The following is a 16,564-nucleotide window of genomic DNA, read 5'->3' as shown; positions in this document are numbered from 1 at the left end:
AATTAACCATTAGAGATACCTTCTTTAAATGGTGTAAATTACATTTTCTTTCATTTCTGAATCCTCAGCACCTAGCCCAGTGCCTGTCATATGATAAGAACTTAGTCAATGTCGCATGAATAAATGCACAATTGTATTTTTAATGGAGGGTGGGAAAAGGGGGAGTGGTAAGCTTCGTCATTTAAAGGAATTCTGAGATTAGACCGGCTACACTGGAATGTGAGGAATTATACCCTAATTCACTCAACTGATAGGTTCTGACTTTAATTTATTGGATCTCCTTAAAGCCCTCTGTAAAGAGGTTTGGTGGTTTTAAGTTTCCTCCTTCCTCAAAGACCAGGGTGGTGATGGAGACACATACTTTTGTGACAGAGACGAGAATTTAGCACTCTGTTCAGCCATCGGCCCCTGAACTTCCGGCTCAGTGCGATTCTGCCCAGGTGGTCTGAGGAAACGGAACCCAGTCTCCCACATCTGAACTCAAGAGGTGGGCAGCACCTTTTCACAGCTTAAGGGGCCATGTGACAGGAAACGCATCCTGCAGTATGTTCCAGCAAAGTCATCAAGTCGAAGGTGGCCACTTCCCATTCCCAGAGCTGCCCCTCCCCCTATGTCCGGCCAGCGTGCAAGGGTGAGGAGCCCCTGTGTCTACAAATGCATTGTCAAGTTGCATTTTTTTTTCTCCAGTTGAGAGCCTCTCGTAGCAAAAGTTGCTGCCAGCTAGCTACATTGGAAGGTGGTTCCAATGCCACATTGGAGTGGAAAGCAGTTGCTGGGATCCTTTGTTCACATCTTACACCGAAATTTTCGAAACATGTAGAGAGTCTATGCTGGAGGTTGAAGAGGGGCTCAGGAAATCAGCTGGCTTCTGGTTTACTCACTGGGCCTCAGTTGCCCCATCTACAAAATGGGCATGATAATAATGCATAATGTTGCTGTGATCGTTCAATAATATAGGTTATTAAATCTCTCTTGAACATGGTTTATTGAATACCCATTATACGTCCACTACATAGACAGGGTCCTCCCCCCCTTATGGACATTTAAGGAAAATGAGCTGGGCAGCCCTGAGCTGTGCCTCAAGTTGTAGGTCAGGGCAGTGGCTGCCATCACGGCACAAGAGGTAGCAAGTGTCCCCATGAGATCTGAGACACATGGGTACAGGCAGGGGGTTACCTTTAAGGGGACACAGGGGCAAAAACTCCACCCGACATGCACAGCAGGCATAACCACATTAAAATCCATTATATAAAAGAAATTCAACATTAAAATATTTTAGGAAAAATGATTTAAGTTCTAGAGGAACATAAAGAACATTATCACGGTTGCTCACAAACACACCAACAACAGAGATGGACGCACGGTCGAGGCTCAATAAATGTACGTGTCTAGGTATCAGTTTGGGGGCAAGCAGAGTGATGACAATGTGGAAGACTTAAAACTTGCCTTCTGAGTCTCAGATTCCAATCCCACATTTGCAGTTCACTGACTGTACCTGTACCTTCATCAGCACATCCAGTAATGATTTTGTGAGCACCTACTATGTGCCAGGCATCCTTCTAGCCTCGGGATACAGCTGTGGGGAAAAAATAGACCAAAAAAATCGCTTACCCTGGAGTTGCATTCTAGTGGGTAATAGACAGATGATAAACCAATAAAAGATACAATGTCAGTTACAGGTAAGTGTCATGAAAGAAAAATTTTAAATAGAGAGAAGCCATAGGGACTGGAGGAGGGAGTTGCTGTTGGAAAAATCGCTTCATCTTTCGAAGCCTCGACTTTCTCCTCTGTGAAGTGGGGAATAATCTCCCTCTCATCGGATTCCCTTGATAAATTACTCTAGATAGTCTAGCTAAAGTGACTAATAACACCTGGGAGGACCTCAGTGGATGTGCCCTCCACAGTCCCTGCCTGTACCAACAAAAACCACCCAGTCAGTGAATGCTCAGAAGAAGCATCTTCCTTGTGGCTCCTCAGTAATGCCCCTGGTCTTCTTGGTCTGTATCTATCTCAAGAACATCATCTTACCGTAGAAGATTCCAGGCCTTTGTTGTAATCTAGGCGGAGGCACCCCGTATTGTGGGAAATGCAGACTTAGGTACTAGACAGACGTGAATTTCAATCCCGACTCTGGCTCTACCAGTTGTCAGACCTGGATTGTTATTAAACCAGAAATTACAGGGGCGCCTGTGTGGCTCAGTGCAGAAGCGTCCAACTCTTGGTTTGCACTCAGGTCATGATCTCAGGGTCATGGATTCAAGTCCCACATTGGGCTCTGCGCTCAGTGGGGAGACTGTTAGAGACCTTCTCCCTCTCCCTCTGCTCCTCCCCTTGCATTCATGCTCTCTCGCACTCTCTCTGGCTCTCGAATAAATAAATAAAATCTTTGCACAGTACCTACAATGGTGGAGTAGGGAAAGGGCTGAAGGACACCAGCACTGAGAACATTCCCCATAGGTAGTGGGTGCTGTGCCTATCCCAGCTCCTTTTCTTCTCCTTCAAGCAGTGGAGGAATGGATTGTCATCTCCAGAAGGCCAGCTGTTTATGCCCTCCCTGGTATCTGTCAGGTGCCAGGAGATAACCTTCACCCCCGGAGAGGCTGATGAACAGACTTCAATGCAGACGACACGTGCAGAGATGCTGACAGGTGGCAGGAACCACACAGGGATACCGAGGCACTCTGAAACTAGGAGCAGTTGGAAGCCGTTAGCACCCTTAGGGACAAGGAGAGGGAATGGCGTGATAGGAGAGTCCGGTGGGGAGGTGGAACCTTGAACCGGGTGGTGGGGGGGTCCTCGAGCAGGAGCTGCAGCTCCGGGGATGGGAGGATGGGATGGAGGACCCAGGCTTCTTTGTAGCAGGGAGGGGCTGAAGGAGAAACACCCTGACCTCTTCCTCCTCCCACCTGCCATCTGTGGCTTGGGACAGGCCAAGACCAAAGGAAAGTCAGCGGGCAAGAAGCCCGATGATGTCAGTCCACAGAGCTGGGTCTCTGGAACGCAGAACGTCATGGAAAGTGGTGAAGAGTGGATCTAGGAAGGCAAAGAGCACACACCTGTACCATGATGTTGGCTCCTAAGATCCTGCTAAGCACCAGCTGTTTCTGGACAGATGCGCTTCTCCCATCAGAGCGGACCTGCAGATCCACCCCTAAGAGTGGCCAGGGTGGGGCCTGAGAATCAGCATTTCTGACCAGTTCCCACGTGGGGTTGATGCTGCCCATTTGAGGACCGTACTTGGAAGTCCGCTGCTTTACAGCACAGCCTCTCTGGCGAGCAGCTGCCCCTTTTGCCTGTACTTAACATTGAACTGGCTCTTACTGGGCCCTGGGACAGCTCCAAGGGCCCGCAGGACCCTGGACAGCCATCTGCAGCTGCCGTCAGCTGACAGCCGGAGGGCCCCAACCCTGTCAGTTCTCACACACGTGGGCGTGCACAGACACACACGCACGCGAACGCACACACACACACACACACACACACACACTGATTAGCTGCACCTGGATGCCTGGCCCGTTTCCTAGGGGAAGATGAGTCAACCACTCCTCGGGGCCAGGCGACATCCTGTGCTCGGGCCAGGAGGTCACAACTCCTGGTCACGCGACATTGCCTCTCTGCAGGCAGCCCTGCCAGCCTGCAGCTTCCCCTGACATCTTTGTTTTAGAGGAAATGAACACAGAAGGCGGCTGGGTCCCTGCCAAACTGGGTCAACCATGCCCCCTTCATGGGTCCCCCGATAGGCTGGGACCCATCAGAGAGCTGCCCCCCCACTTCCCGTTCTCACCCGGCTCCTTTTCTGACCCGTCCCTTATCTCAGCTTCCTGCTTGGAGAGTGTCACTCTGGCTAGAGTCACATATGAGGCACCCCACAGAGTGTCAGCGGTGGGAAAGGCCTCCCGGGAACACATGCTTTTGCCAGGTGTGGGGGGGAGCTCCTTCTGGTGGTCCTCACCCCCACACTCTACCATTACAGTTTGGCTCTTGAGCTCACCTTCCTGTGCCCCCTCCCTAACCCCAGCCTCAGAACCACAAGAGACCAAGTCCTGGCCAATCAGCACAGCCATTCCCCCTGGACACGGAGCTCAGTCCTGGGCTGGGTCTGAACTCCAGACAGGGGCAATCAGACTGATCTCCTGGAACGGGTGTGCAGAGCCCAGAGCAGCAGCTTAGGAGAGCCAAAGACACGCAACTCTCGCGTGACTTGAAATTGCCCACCCGTGGGAATACTGGTACCATGGAGAAATTGGCAAATGCTACAAATCCAAGCTTTTTTATTCCAAGAGCCAGTTGTGAGACATTTACCAACATACAACTGCTGGGGAAGGAGCTCTGTTTCCATGAGATGGCTAAATGGGGAGGCTGTGAAGGCAAGAACTTCCTGTTTTACCCAGAGAGTGCTGTGAGCTACAGCAGAGAATGACCACAATGTAGGGAGAAGCAGAGGCAAGAATAATGGGAGAGAGAGAATGATGCAGAGAAAGAGAGAGCTGACATTACAGTGTGTGCCCCTGGATGCAGCCATGCCTAAACCCCAAACTACCCCAGGTATATAAAACTAAAATTGCATTAGCTCGTTTGACTTGGGTTTTTCCCTCAAGCAACCCGAGGAGCCCTGCCTGAAATGGGGCTTGGGAGAAATTATCTTCCACTTGGGAATTCCTAAGATGGTCACCAACAAAAGGACAAGCTTTCTCCATCCAAAAGGGAGTCAGTCTTCTCATGGTTCCCGGATGGAAGGGCACGGAGCCCGATCAGCCCCTGCCAAGCAGAATGTGTGGCATCTAGGATATGTCTCTCCAGGGTTGTGTCATGACTCCAGCCGGTGGGGGCAGGGGCACCCCAAGGGTTGGGCGACAAGCTCAGAGAATTCCCCACCCCCACTGTCACTATCATAAAGCTGCGGCTGGACCCCTCTGGCTTCCATTATGTTGAATTTTAGGACGCAAGTGTTTACAGTTGGCCCTCTGGGGGAGCAGAAACTGCCACCCCAAAATATTTCTCTTTGGCATCAGGATTAATTGTAGGCTGATGATTTTTAAGGAGCAATAGACACAGGAGAAGCTCTAAAAACCAGGTAGAAGCTACCTTTTTGTAGAGACATTTCCTAGTACAAGGGAACTTTGCATTCGTTAAGAGTATCTCCTTTTCTGTACCAGGAAGAGGATGATGACAGGGAAATCTCTAGAAACTCTTATCGATGATGAAGGCAACAACGTAAATCTGTGTAACACCTTTACTCTTGATTATTGTGCTTTGCCGGAAAACCTCCCAGAACCTGCCTCCCCTCCCCCAACATCTTCTCTGGTCTTTAGCTGGAGATGGTATTTAAGGGGGTGGCTTGGGCCAGTTTGAACTTACTCAGTTTTCCGGGGTGTCTCCCATGTACCTTGGAGGTATGCATATTATCAAATGTCTGTTTTTCTCCTGCTAGTCTTCTATTTCGGGTGGCGGTGGGGAGGATCTCAGCCGAGAGAAGGATTAGAGGGAAAATAATGTTTCCTCTCCTATAGCTCCCTTCCAGCCTGGAGGTCTCCAAATGAACCCATCCTGCCAGTGCTGCTGGCCCAGGTCAGCTGGGCACACCAGCCCTCTGGGGAGGAGCAGGGCCAGCAAGTCACAGAAGACCCCCATATTGTCTGTAGCTGAGAAAGGGCATGACAGTGCCTGCATCCCAGGGGACATTACGGTGCACTTCCAGCTACCCGCAGCCACCGCACCGCACTGGAGAGCCCACCTGTTAAGCCCCTCCCTCCAGGGCATCCTTCGTAGTCCCAACCCCAAAGGCGGGTAGCATTAGACCCTTGAGAACCTCTGACCCTTTCTGAAGTGTCTACTTGTGTTCGGAGTCACTCCCCCAATCTTTTTCCTGATCGTGACTGTCCCCCTCGTTTGCCACACATTAGTTATCACCCCTCCCCTCCCAACTTTTCTCCCATTTCTGATGGCCACGAAACCCTGACAGCAGACGTTCTAGGAGGGAGGAGAAAGAGGAGAGACTGTGGTTTCATCCTGAACCCTGGGCTGGGCGGGATAAGGAGGGTGACCCAGCACAGGGACAGGGCAGTGGGCTGAGCCCTAGGAGGATGGGAGAGAGAGAGAGAGAGACAGACACATGGCATGACAGATGGCCCTCTGGTAGACAGAAAGGGGTCCTGAGGCAAGAGGGTGGCCTGCCGAGGAGGGCCCAAGGGTTCAACCCCCTCATCGGAGCCTGCCTAACCTCTGCTTGCCCAGACCCAGCCTGGGTGCACGCACATGCACACCCCCCACACACTTGCACACTCCACAGAAACACATACTGCAGAGACACCGTGCACAAACACATACCGGGCACACTACACAGGCAGACACGCAAACACCTGCACCAGCACACACACATATAAAGGCACACACTCGCAATTACATATGCACACACAGCCTGCCTGTGTGCACACGCTCACACACCTGCCTACCGCTCCTGCAAAACCCCAGCTCCTAAAGCAACCGCAGGGACGCTTCCTGGACCAAACCCCTTCCCTGTGCCCAGACTCAATGTCATCTTCCGTGTCCCCACGACCACCCCAGCATTTCCCACTTGTCCCCCAACCCCACGCTTGTTTTCCTTTCCTGTGCGATTTTTAGTTTCCATCTGTCATCCTAGGTCATTAATCCCAAAACAGAAGGCCAAAGAAGCGTACCCCTCATAGCCAAGCCATTAACTAATTGCAAAAGGTACGGATCCCATCGCCATAATCCCATGGCGGCCACCCGCCCCGCCCCGTGCCTGGCTTCAGTTGTGCTGATAAAAAGGACGAGGCGAGGCGCCTGCTGCTCGCCTGGATGGCCCTGCCGTGATGGATGGCCTGCGTCCGGAAGGGGGGTGGGTCAGGCTGAAGATAGGGGCTGGCAGGTGCACAGGAGCAGGAGCGAGCGGCTAGCTGCTAGGACAACTGTTTCTCCAGCTGAGAAAGGGCCAAGACTCCCTGTGGCCCCAGGGAGAGCAGGCCTCTGAGGACAGACCCAGGTGAGAGAGCCTGCACGAATCCCAGCCCCCTCCTTCGAACGAAATGTTTTCTCACTTGTCAGCAAGTTCAAGGAGACTGGCTCTCGATGGGCCACCCACGGTCTGCAGGCACAAACCTTCTCTCTGACGGTGGTCCTTGAGGGCAGGAGGTGTCCCCGAGCTTCCCTTCACCACCACGGGAGGCTCAGAAGGCCACCCTGGCCGCGTGCGGGGACTCTGTGATGGCCTACTTCCCTGCAGGGGTGGTCGGCGAGTCTGTGTGCGTGCGTGCGCGCGTGTACATTCTGCTTCTCCACTTCCAGGAGCAGAATAAATTGCCGGATTGACAAACCTCCTCCGTCGTTGTTGCGCACAGGGCCCGTGGGGCGGCTGTGGCTACGGTTGCAGTCAGCTGACCTAATCCATTTATCTTATTTATACCGTGTTCCATTTTCCATATGCGGAGCAGGGGGCCTCCTGGATCTGGTATGCAAATTAGACACAATGATTTGCAAATGAGCAGAGGCCTGACACTTTTAAAAATTATCATTAAGAACCCCGCCACCCTGCCACTGGGTGGGAGGAGGGAGGCTGAAACCAGAAAGCCTGGGATGCGCAGCCTCCTTCTCCCCGCCTTCCTGAAGCCTTGCTGACCCCTGGCCCCTTACATATCCACTCCATTGCTCCGGGGGTGATGGGCACAGGCATCACCAGGGAGGACGAGGCTGTCAGAAGATTCACAGAGAATAACAAGACCAGAGAGGGAATTCCAAAGGACGCCTAGCACACGCATGCTTCGGAGTCCCACAGCCCGCTTCTCAGTGAACAGAAGACACAGGTTCTCTAACCCAGTTTTTATTTGTGGGAGAAGGTTGAGGAAGTGAGGTTCATGAATGACGAATCCTTAGGGCCTTTCTTTAGGGCAAGCAGGGACCTGTAGACCTCCCAAGAAGATAATCACTGCTCAAATGGTTCTCAAACAAGCCTTCTAGGACCAGCTCTGAACTCATATTGGAACAGTGGGTACTACATTATAACCCATGAGATAGATAGATAGATAGATAGATAGATAGATATCATGACCCAACATTCTAGAATCTTCTTTCTCCTTCATTCTCCTTTCCAAACCCCCTTCAGGCAGATGTGTCTGTTCAAAATGACGGCACCTGGGCCTTGCTTAGTCTTTCCCGGTGGCCCATACCTAAGAAAGTGACAAGTGATTGAGGCAAAAGAAGACAGAGTATCTGATTCTGAATCTTCCTCAGGAACTCCAAGAGGTACATTGACTGTGAGGCACTGGGTATGGTCTCCCAAAACATCCTGGAGAGTGAGTCACCTCTGATGGGCTGACAGAGACCAGTGCCTGGGAACCCGGGGTTGAGAAATGGGACGGTATGGCACCATGCAAAACTTTTCCTTCTCCTTGCAGGAACTACGGCCCTTCTGATTTCCCCTACTCTGGCCTCCAGCAGCCTGCTGTGTTGTTTTCTAGTGTTTCCATTTGAGAAAGGAACCTCATTTTAGTTCAAAGTTCTGTGGATTAATTTGAAGCCGGCATCTTACTTTTTTTTTTAATACGCTGGAGAAAAGAGCATGTTGCCCTTTTTCCCCCCAAGTGTCCGTGTTTATTGTTCTGTTTCTCAGAATATACAGAGGAGACATCTCCAAGGCAGCCAGAATGCTTCCATCAGGAATTTCCAAGATGGCGATGAAACCATGTTGCCAATAGTCAGACACATGTGAGCCGATCCCCAACATGCAAATTATGATACCTGATATACGGAATGCGTGGCAAGTTGTCTCTGACAAATAAGACAACACACGCGGAGATTTTAGGGAAATTAAGTACAAGATCCTGAAGACGATAATGCCGCATTTAACCCCACAGCGCCTGGTTTGCATTAAGAACCCACTCAACCCCCTTGCTAGCTCTCAACACAAACTTAAATCTCCTTTGAATCTTGTCTTGATGTGATTCATTAAGGGCAAGCCACCATTGGTGACCAGGCGATGTTTTTAATTACCGTGTTCCCGTTCCCTTTCTGTACGGTCTTGTTGTTATCATTCCAGCAGATACTTACAAATATGACTTCTATGGGGGTTCCCTGTGATCTCTATGAGGACTGGAGCTGCTAATGAGAGCCAGCCAGGCCCCTAGCCAAGGGGGCTGCTGATTATCAAGCCAAGAAACATCCAGACTCAGAAACTAATGAGCTGGCAGAGAGACCGACACAGACGAAGAATGTGGAGCGCAGCACTGGGGAGAGAGGCCACCAAGACGAACTAGGAGCGCTATCAAGAAGAGGGATTGACTTTAATACTATCCAAAGATTTGCAATTGCTTACAGGTGAGAGAGCTGCTCATTTGGAGGTCTTGGAGGTTATAGCTGCTGCCCTTTGGGGAGAGAACAGGCAGGCCATAGAGGGTTAGATCTGTGCCCTGCAGGCTCTGCTTACTCAGGGAGCCCATCTTTGGAAATCAGCTGTCCCAGCTGTCCATGATGATGCCTCCCAGCCACCCGCACACCGCTCTGCCACACCCAGGCCCTTGCCGACTCCTGGCCCTCTGTGGGACTGCCCTGACCCACAGCGGTTTCATTCACCCAGCATTTATTCCCTTCCGTATTATTCCCCATGCATGGCCCTGGTGAGGAGCTGGGGAGACAAGTCTCTGCCGGTCACTGCCCTGAAAGGGGAGCCAGGGACAGCGGTATGGACAGTGGCTCCTCCACTCGCGGAGAAAGTAGCCGTGTTCTGCCGTGTGACCTGGCCCACAGTGTTGTCTTGATCTGAGATTTCACTCTGCGATCGTTTCAGGCAGATGTCTTGGGACAGAGACGTGCCAGATGGCCCCCAAACCTGGTTCCTCTTCCTGGGCACACGGTTAAACTAATTTTGAAGCCATCTTTCATCTGGATGAGAGACTAGCTTTCACCCATCCCATGTGAGCAGAGGGGCTGAAATAGTTCAGAATGACAGTGTCTTCTCTCTCGCTCACTCACTCATTCTCTCTCTCGCTCTCGCTCTCTCTCCCATCTGTTAACCAGTGATGCTGGACTAACCTGGAAGGCAGGCTTTGCAGATGGCACAGCTACACGTTAGGAGTAGGTCAGTTTCCCTAAAAGCAGAGGTCCATATGACAGCTCCCGTGCATGGGATTTAGTGACAGAAAGCTCCTGGGTGAAACCCGCAGAGGAGTGAGAGGAGCAGGAGAAGGCAAGGAAGAATCTAAGCAAATGGGTCCTTTGAGATGAGCTTAAGTCTCCGATCCCCTGGGGAGCTCTGGAGTACTCACGGCCTCAAAAAGCTGTGTCCACTGGAGGCCAAGGAGCCAGGCATCTGTGCTCTGGGCTGGTTGGTCATTGGCTGGGGGCTCCCCCTGGGGCTGCCTATCCTTTCTGAGTAGAGTGGCTGCCTGTCCGCCCGGGGCAAACAGCTGGATCGTGGCTTGAGGGTAAGCAATTAGCAGCCAACATTTACAACAGGTGCGAGATGGGACAGAGAAAGGACCTACTACTGTAGCATCCACTACAATGGGTCTCTGCTTGATTGCGTGGGGCACAGCCCCTCCCCGCCAGACTCATTGGCTGTGACCTAAACAAGAAGTTATCCTTTATTGTTCCAACCACAAAGCCCCTAAAGCCTTGGATTTGTTTGTTACAGGGACTACTATCTGATTAGCTGCACGCCTAGCCTCCTGAGCCAGAAGCCCTTGATCTTGCTCTGCGGAGGACTGGACCTTAAAAATTGTCACCTTCTTGGGCTGCATGATCTCTGTCCCTACCATCGGCCAGATTGGCCTCGTGCGCCGTGGTTTGCCAATTGTTGTCGTAAACTACAGCCCCCAAGAGTTGGAAAGTAAGCTGGAGAGTGCTTTCTTTTCCACCTAAAGCCTAGGACAGAACTTTGCTGGTACTAGGCAACCCTTTAAAGCCCAGGTGATCGACCTGAAATTTTAAAAATCAAAGTAAGGTTTGGGTCATCATCGTTGCTTAGTTTTATTTCACTTTTCACAGGAGCACTGACTTCCCAGGTCAGGCGGATAATGTTCTGGATTCTGTGCTGGCTCCTTATGAGTTCCTACAGCAGACGGCTGGACCTCCTGCCTCCCACCTCTGTCAACAGCAAGAGCAGAGACCCAAGGTGGAAATAACACAAATGCCTAGCAACAGATGGATAAAATACCCTGTGGTACATCCACACAATGGGATATTATCCAGCCATAAAAAGGGGGAAAAGCCTGATATGTGTTACAGCACAGAAGAAGCTTGAAAACATTATACCTCATAAAAGAAACCAGACACAAAGACCACGTACTGTATAATTTCACTTACGTGAAACATCCAGAAAAGGAAAACTCTATAGAGACAGGCAGCAGATTAATGATTGTCCGGGCCAGGGGCGGGAATGGGCAGTAACTGCTGATGGACGCAAGGTGTTTCTTGGGGTGATGGAAATGTTTTAGAGTTGGATCGTGGTGACGGTTGCACAACTGTGCGAATTTATGAGAAATCTTTGAACTGTATGCTTCAAGCAGGTGAACTTTACCGAATGTAAATAGTAGTTCAATAAAGCTTATTGAATTAAAAAAAAAAAAAAAACCCTTCTGCTACGTATCTCCATCTCAAGCTGTGTTTCCCTGAAACCAAATCAAAGACAACACATGCTGCATTTGAACAGAAATGCCTATTACTTTTTGTCCCTGGCCAAATTTGGGAAAATTGTAGTTTCAAGGTGAAAAGCCCCAAAGAGTGCCCAAGTGTGTGCACACACACGTGCACACATATACACACACAAACATACCCCTTTCAAGTTCTTCGCCTTTATTGCCCAGTCGTCACCACCACCACCTTCGCCGACATGGGTTCTAGGACCCAGCACTGACTAGAACTCCTTCCCATAAGGAAAAATGCCTGAATTCCTACCCACATGGAGCAGACTTATGGAGGCACATCTTTCCATTTCTCATCCTTTTTAATGATAAATTCTCTTTTAATCAATGTTTCTGCTCCATGCCATTTTGCATAATTCTTTTGCCTGAAAAGCCCAGATACCTTGAGGTATAAACACTGGTTGTATAAATTGCCCGCTTTGGGTGGGGAGCGAGGGTCAGCGGGTTGGCAGGAATGAGCCCGTGAGACAGACCAGGAAACAGAGAAGGAAAGGGGAAAAAAAGACGAGTTGATAAATAAGGACTCCGAGTTCATCCCCACAAGGCTGGCTGCTCATTGCTCAATGTTGCGAGACACTGACTTCTTAGAGGTTTGCGGTAACAGCTCGCTCGACCTGGAAATTGCTGTGAATGTGCATTCCACCCGAGGCTGAGCTTGTATAAAGAGTTCTCTGGCATCCTTGCCTCACTGACAGGTCTGGGACAGCAGGTGCTCTGCTGGGGGTGGCTGACCCTGAGCCCCAGTGACCCTGCCCCCAAGCTCTTGACCGCTAGGCTGAGCTGATGAGGTTTTTGATAAGAACTGTCCCATCTCACTCCCAAGCTTCCCTAGCTCTTGCTTCTTCCATCGAGGTCCCAGTCCCACCCTTCCCACTGCCTGGAACGCCAGGCCCTCATTCATTCTCCAGACATTTGCTGAGCATCTACCATGTGCCAATGGAACTACCTCTGGTCTAAGCTCTGGCTGAAACAAGCCATGAATAACATTGTCCCCACCGAAAGGAGCTTGCAGATGTCAAAACCAGGTGTGCTCTGTGCCGTGACAGATTCATAAGAGAGAAACAATGGGGGACAGAAAGATGGCTTTGGACCAGTCCATCTAGAAGGAAATGTCTGGGGAGGCTTCCAAAGGAGGACAGATGCTTGCATGGTCTCTTAAAAGAAGGGTGGCTGCTTGCAGGCAAGGTGTGAGATTTCATCCACGGAAGAAAGAGTGTCAGTTTCAGCAAAACCCCAAAGCAGTGCCGTCCACTTGAACTTTCTGTGATGATGGTAATTTTCCATATCTGCACTGTCCCAAATGGAAGTCAATCACTAATGAGCACTTATGCAACTGAGAAACAGAATTTTAAGGTTTATTTCATGTTGAGTCATTTTAACTTAAACTTAAATATGCACGCACAGCCAGCAGCCAGTGGAGTAGAACAGAACAGCTCCCGAGGCACAAAGCAACCCAGAAGTGCCAGTGGTCATGGGAAGCAGAAGCTTAAGGTGCCTGAAACAGCTACTGGAAAGAGTCAAGTAAAAAAAAGACCAGCTCACAGAGGAGCTCGTGAGCATGGCTGGGTCACTCACCCCCCACAGCGACACAGACACCCCCACCCCCGCAGTGAAGTCACTCATCTCATCTCTGCCCCTCCATTGTTCTTGATTCCAAGAGTTGCAAACCTAAATGCTGCTGGCTGCTGGGAGAATAGGGGTGAGAAAGGACATGGACACAGGTCATGGGCACCTGGAGCACTGTGTCTAGCCAGACAACACGAGTCCCATCGAAACGGGGCAGCCACAACCCAGCATCGGTCGCGATACTGTTGTCTCCAAATTGCCTGATCTTCAAATGATTCCAGAGAAGCCAAGAAGCATGACTTATTCTGTGAAATCCTTCAGTGTCTAAATGTTGGATACATTTTTTTAAATGACCTGCGGGCCAAAGAAAGCCAGTCTTCAGGCTGGGATTTGGTCCTCGAACTATTGTTTTTGTTGCTTGCAAAACCAATATTCCTTTGTCCACGTCTTCTGTAGCTCCTGTCATGCTACGTAGCATGTTTCTACCACCCGCTTCTTGTCACTGGGCTCCCCATTCCTCAAGGACTTCAAGGGACCAAAGTGGCATTCATCTATTGTTCCAGGAACCTAGTACCCCCTTGTACATTGTTTTGCAGATGTTGGTTCAATGAACGAATGAATGAGCGTTCTCGCTCATTTGTGAAATGATTTTGCCAGCCAAGGCAGTGGCTCCAAGAGACAGCAGCAAAGGAGTTAAAAGGCAGGAAATGAACTAGGCTTTGGGATAAAGCCCCATTAATTGCCATCTTACCAGAAATCCTCTTCCCTGCAAATCCGCAGGCTGTAAATTAAGATCTGAATTGTTGTTTTGAACGCAGCTTTCTCCAAACCACAGATTTGCAAACATTTCTCTTCCCGGTAGCTTGAGGCCCCACAAGAGTCTTGTGCTATTAAATCTTGCTGAAAGGTGGGCTGAGACCACTAGGTCTCTTGTGAAAATTACCAGACTTGTGGACGGCTGGTGTGGGATTTAGCAAGAAGCCTCTGCCCCCGTCACCAGGGAGAGCCAGCCACCAAGAGGCACCTCAGGGAGGAGAATCTCTGACCTCAGATGACCACCCCCCACCCCCAAAGCTGCAGGGAGCATGGAGGGGAGGGGGGGATAGGTAGAGGAGGGGGTCAAGGACTGGAGGCAGCAGGTGGCCTCCCAGAGTGGAGAATCCAGGTCCACGATCCTCTTGCTTGTTCCGCTCCACATTCCCGCAGCAGCTTAGGGGAAGTCATTTAAACTCTGCGCTCCACTTGCTCCAAGCAATGACTGGGAATAAATGTGCTCTGCTTCCTAAGGCCAGGTGGATCGTTGTCGCACAGTGATTTCAAACTCCCGGCAGGAAGAGCAAGTCCTGAGCCAAGAAAAGGCACAGCGAACCTCCCAAAAGGTGTGCCAGAGTGGACACAGAAGTGTCGGCTCCCGACATACCCACGCCCACCCTCCCCATAGAAACAAGAGACCTCGTCCCTGTGATTTTTCCTCTGGGGCCATTTTGAAGATATTTTGAGCACCTGAAATCCATCCTTGTAGAATCAAGAGTGAAAAGCAGCAAGAGAACTTTGAGCAGAGCCCCCTCCCAGGCTTGTTGTACAGACGAGAAAACCAAGGTTCACGTTTCTTCCCTGCTGAGTTCAAGGGCACACTGCTAGACTCCCTGTGCACAGCCCAGCACTCTCTTCTTCTTTCACAACACAGTGCCCCTCGCTAATCCATATATCTGTGCACACCACGATGTCCTCTCTGAGTCACTGATGACAAATCCATTTTTCATGGGAGGATATAATCTGCTAAAATCTTCTCCTGCATTCCAGGGTAAGAGCTCCCATATTTCACAGAGTGGGTTAATCACAAATATCAATGGATGAGGTGGGAAGAAGGGCAGAGATGAGAAGGAAGCCTCGGTCCGGGGAAACTTTTGGAATGGAACCTGTTTTGCCTCCCCTGCTCGTGCAAAAATAAAAACATCCCAAAGGTTTGTAACATTCGGCAAAATTCTTTTTGATACCTGGATACAAAATAATATTCTCTTTAAAGGACAGACGATTTCTTTAGAAAAGTCTCCAGTGTCCAGTGCTGCCATCATTGAGATGAAGTGCTCAGGACAGAGTGAAATCCCTTAATTACTCTCGCATGTGTTGTGCGTTGTGGGGAAAGAAAACATAATGCAAAGTGCTTATGTATTTCAGCAACATAATAGCTTGATGAAGATTTCTAAATTTTTCAAAATGTCATTTCTTTCCGAAAGATGGATTATTTCTGTTGGGATTTAGTCTACCTAATTATTCCTGCCTTGATTACTTAACTACTCCAGATATTTCATTCCTCCACACTCTTATCATATTGGGCCTGTTAGAACTGAGGCAGCTTATTAGTACAAAGTAGATGGTCCTGTTTCCAGCCAGTGAGTGTGGGAGGAGGGGTTACCAAATGGAGCGCTAGGAACCTGCAGGGGAGGAAAAATTTCTTCTCTACCCTTCTCAGTTCTTTGGTTGGTGAACTGATACAAAACGGATTAACAGGAGGAAAACAAATTTGATTATGTACATATGGGAATCTCTTAAGACTATGAGACCTAAGGACAGATGATGTTCCTTTTCCATTCTGAGTCAAGGCATAGGGTAGGGGTCTGGGGTCTTCAAAGGCAAAGAGGGTAATTCACAAGATGATAAGAAAAGCAGATGTTTGATAATTTAGATGTTTACCCTGCTGTACCGATGGGTCATTCAGATAAAAGTTTTCTCTGGTAATAGCCCTCTCTTTCTCTGTGAGCCAGGGCCCCTAAATTATTTTAGATAGTTAGGGGAGAGGTAAAAGCTTTTCTTGAGTCTGCTGGGTCTCGATTGCCTTTGGCTCAAAACAATCCACATACCAAAGTAGCATATTTGGGGCGGTCATGTGTTTTGCTCCCCCTCAGTCCCAACTTTGAAATTTCCCTAAGAAGTTCCATGGCCCAGAAATGGGAGTTGGTAGATTTCTCCATCTCACTGAACCAGTTGCTTAGTGCTGAGAATAGATCGGTTCAGTTAAACAGTTGTGTCTTACTTCAGGAATGGTGATGCTTTCAAAGTTAGGCCTATGGTGCAAGCAATGAGATATTTAATAGAAAACATTTTATGGACAAAGAAAAACAATGGTTAATGATTGGAGCAGCTCGTATCTGAGCTGCGAACGCAGACAGTCGGGAACACATGTAGATGTCCAGTTTGAAGCATCTTCAGATGGACTGAGGGCGGGCCATGGCTGTCTGACAGTGTGATTTTTGCTCTGCAGTGTGAGCATCTCTAGAGATCTTTCTGCATGGCCCAAACAGCAACCGACACCAAGACTGTCCATACATGAACATTTGTGGTGA

The 16,564-nt window shown here is 49.8% G+C and overlaps 1 long non-coding RNA gene across 1 annotated transcript in view; it reads right to left on the bottom strand.

Moving 5' to 3' along the window:
- Positions 1-1,279: 1,279 nt before the first annotated feature.
- LOC309856539 overlaps positions 1,280-16,564 on the bottom strand; it is a 34,778-nt gene continuing 19,493 nt past the window's right edge. The window contains exons 2-3 of the long non-coding RNA XR_014307265.1: positions 2,398-2,687; positions 1,280-1,576 (exon numbers count right to left, since the gene is read on the bottom strand). This is a non-coding gene — a long non-coding RNA (uncharacterized lncRNA). The remainder of the gene's footprint in view (positions 1,577-2,397; positions 2,688-16,564) is intronic.

The sequence above is a fragment of the Mustela nivalis genome, assembly GCF_964662115.1.
Source record: "Mustela nivalis genome assembly, chromosome: X".
Classification (NCBI taxonomy): domain Eukaryota; kingdom Metazoa; phylum Chordata; class Mammalia; order Carnivora; family Mustelidae; genus Mustela; species Mustela nivalis.
This window is presented reverse-complemented; position numbering and strand designations above follow the sequence as displayed.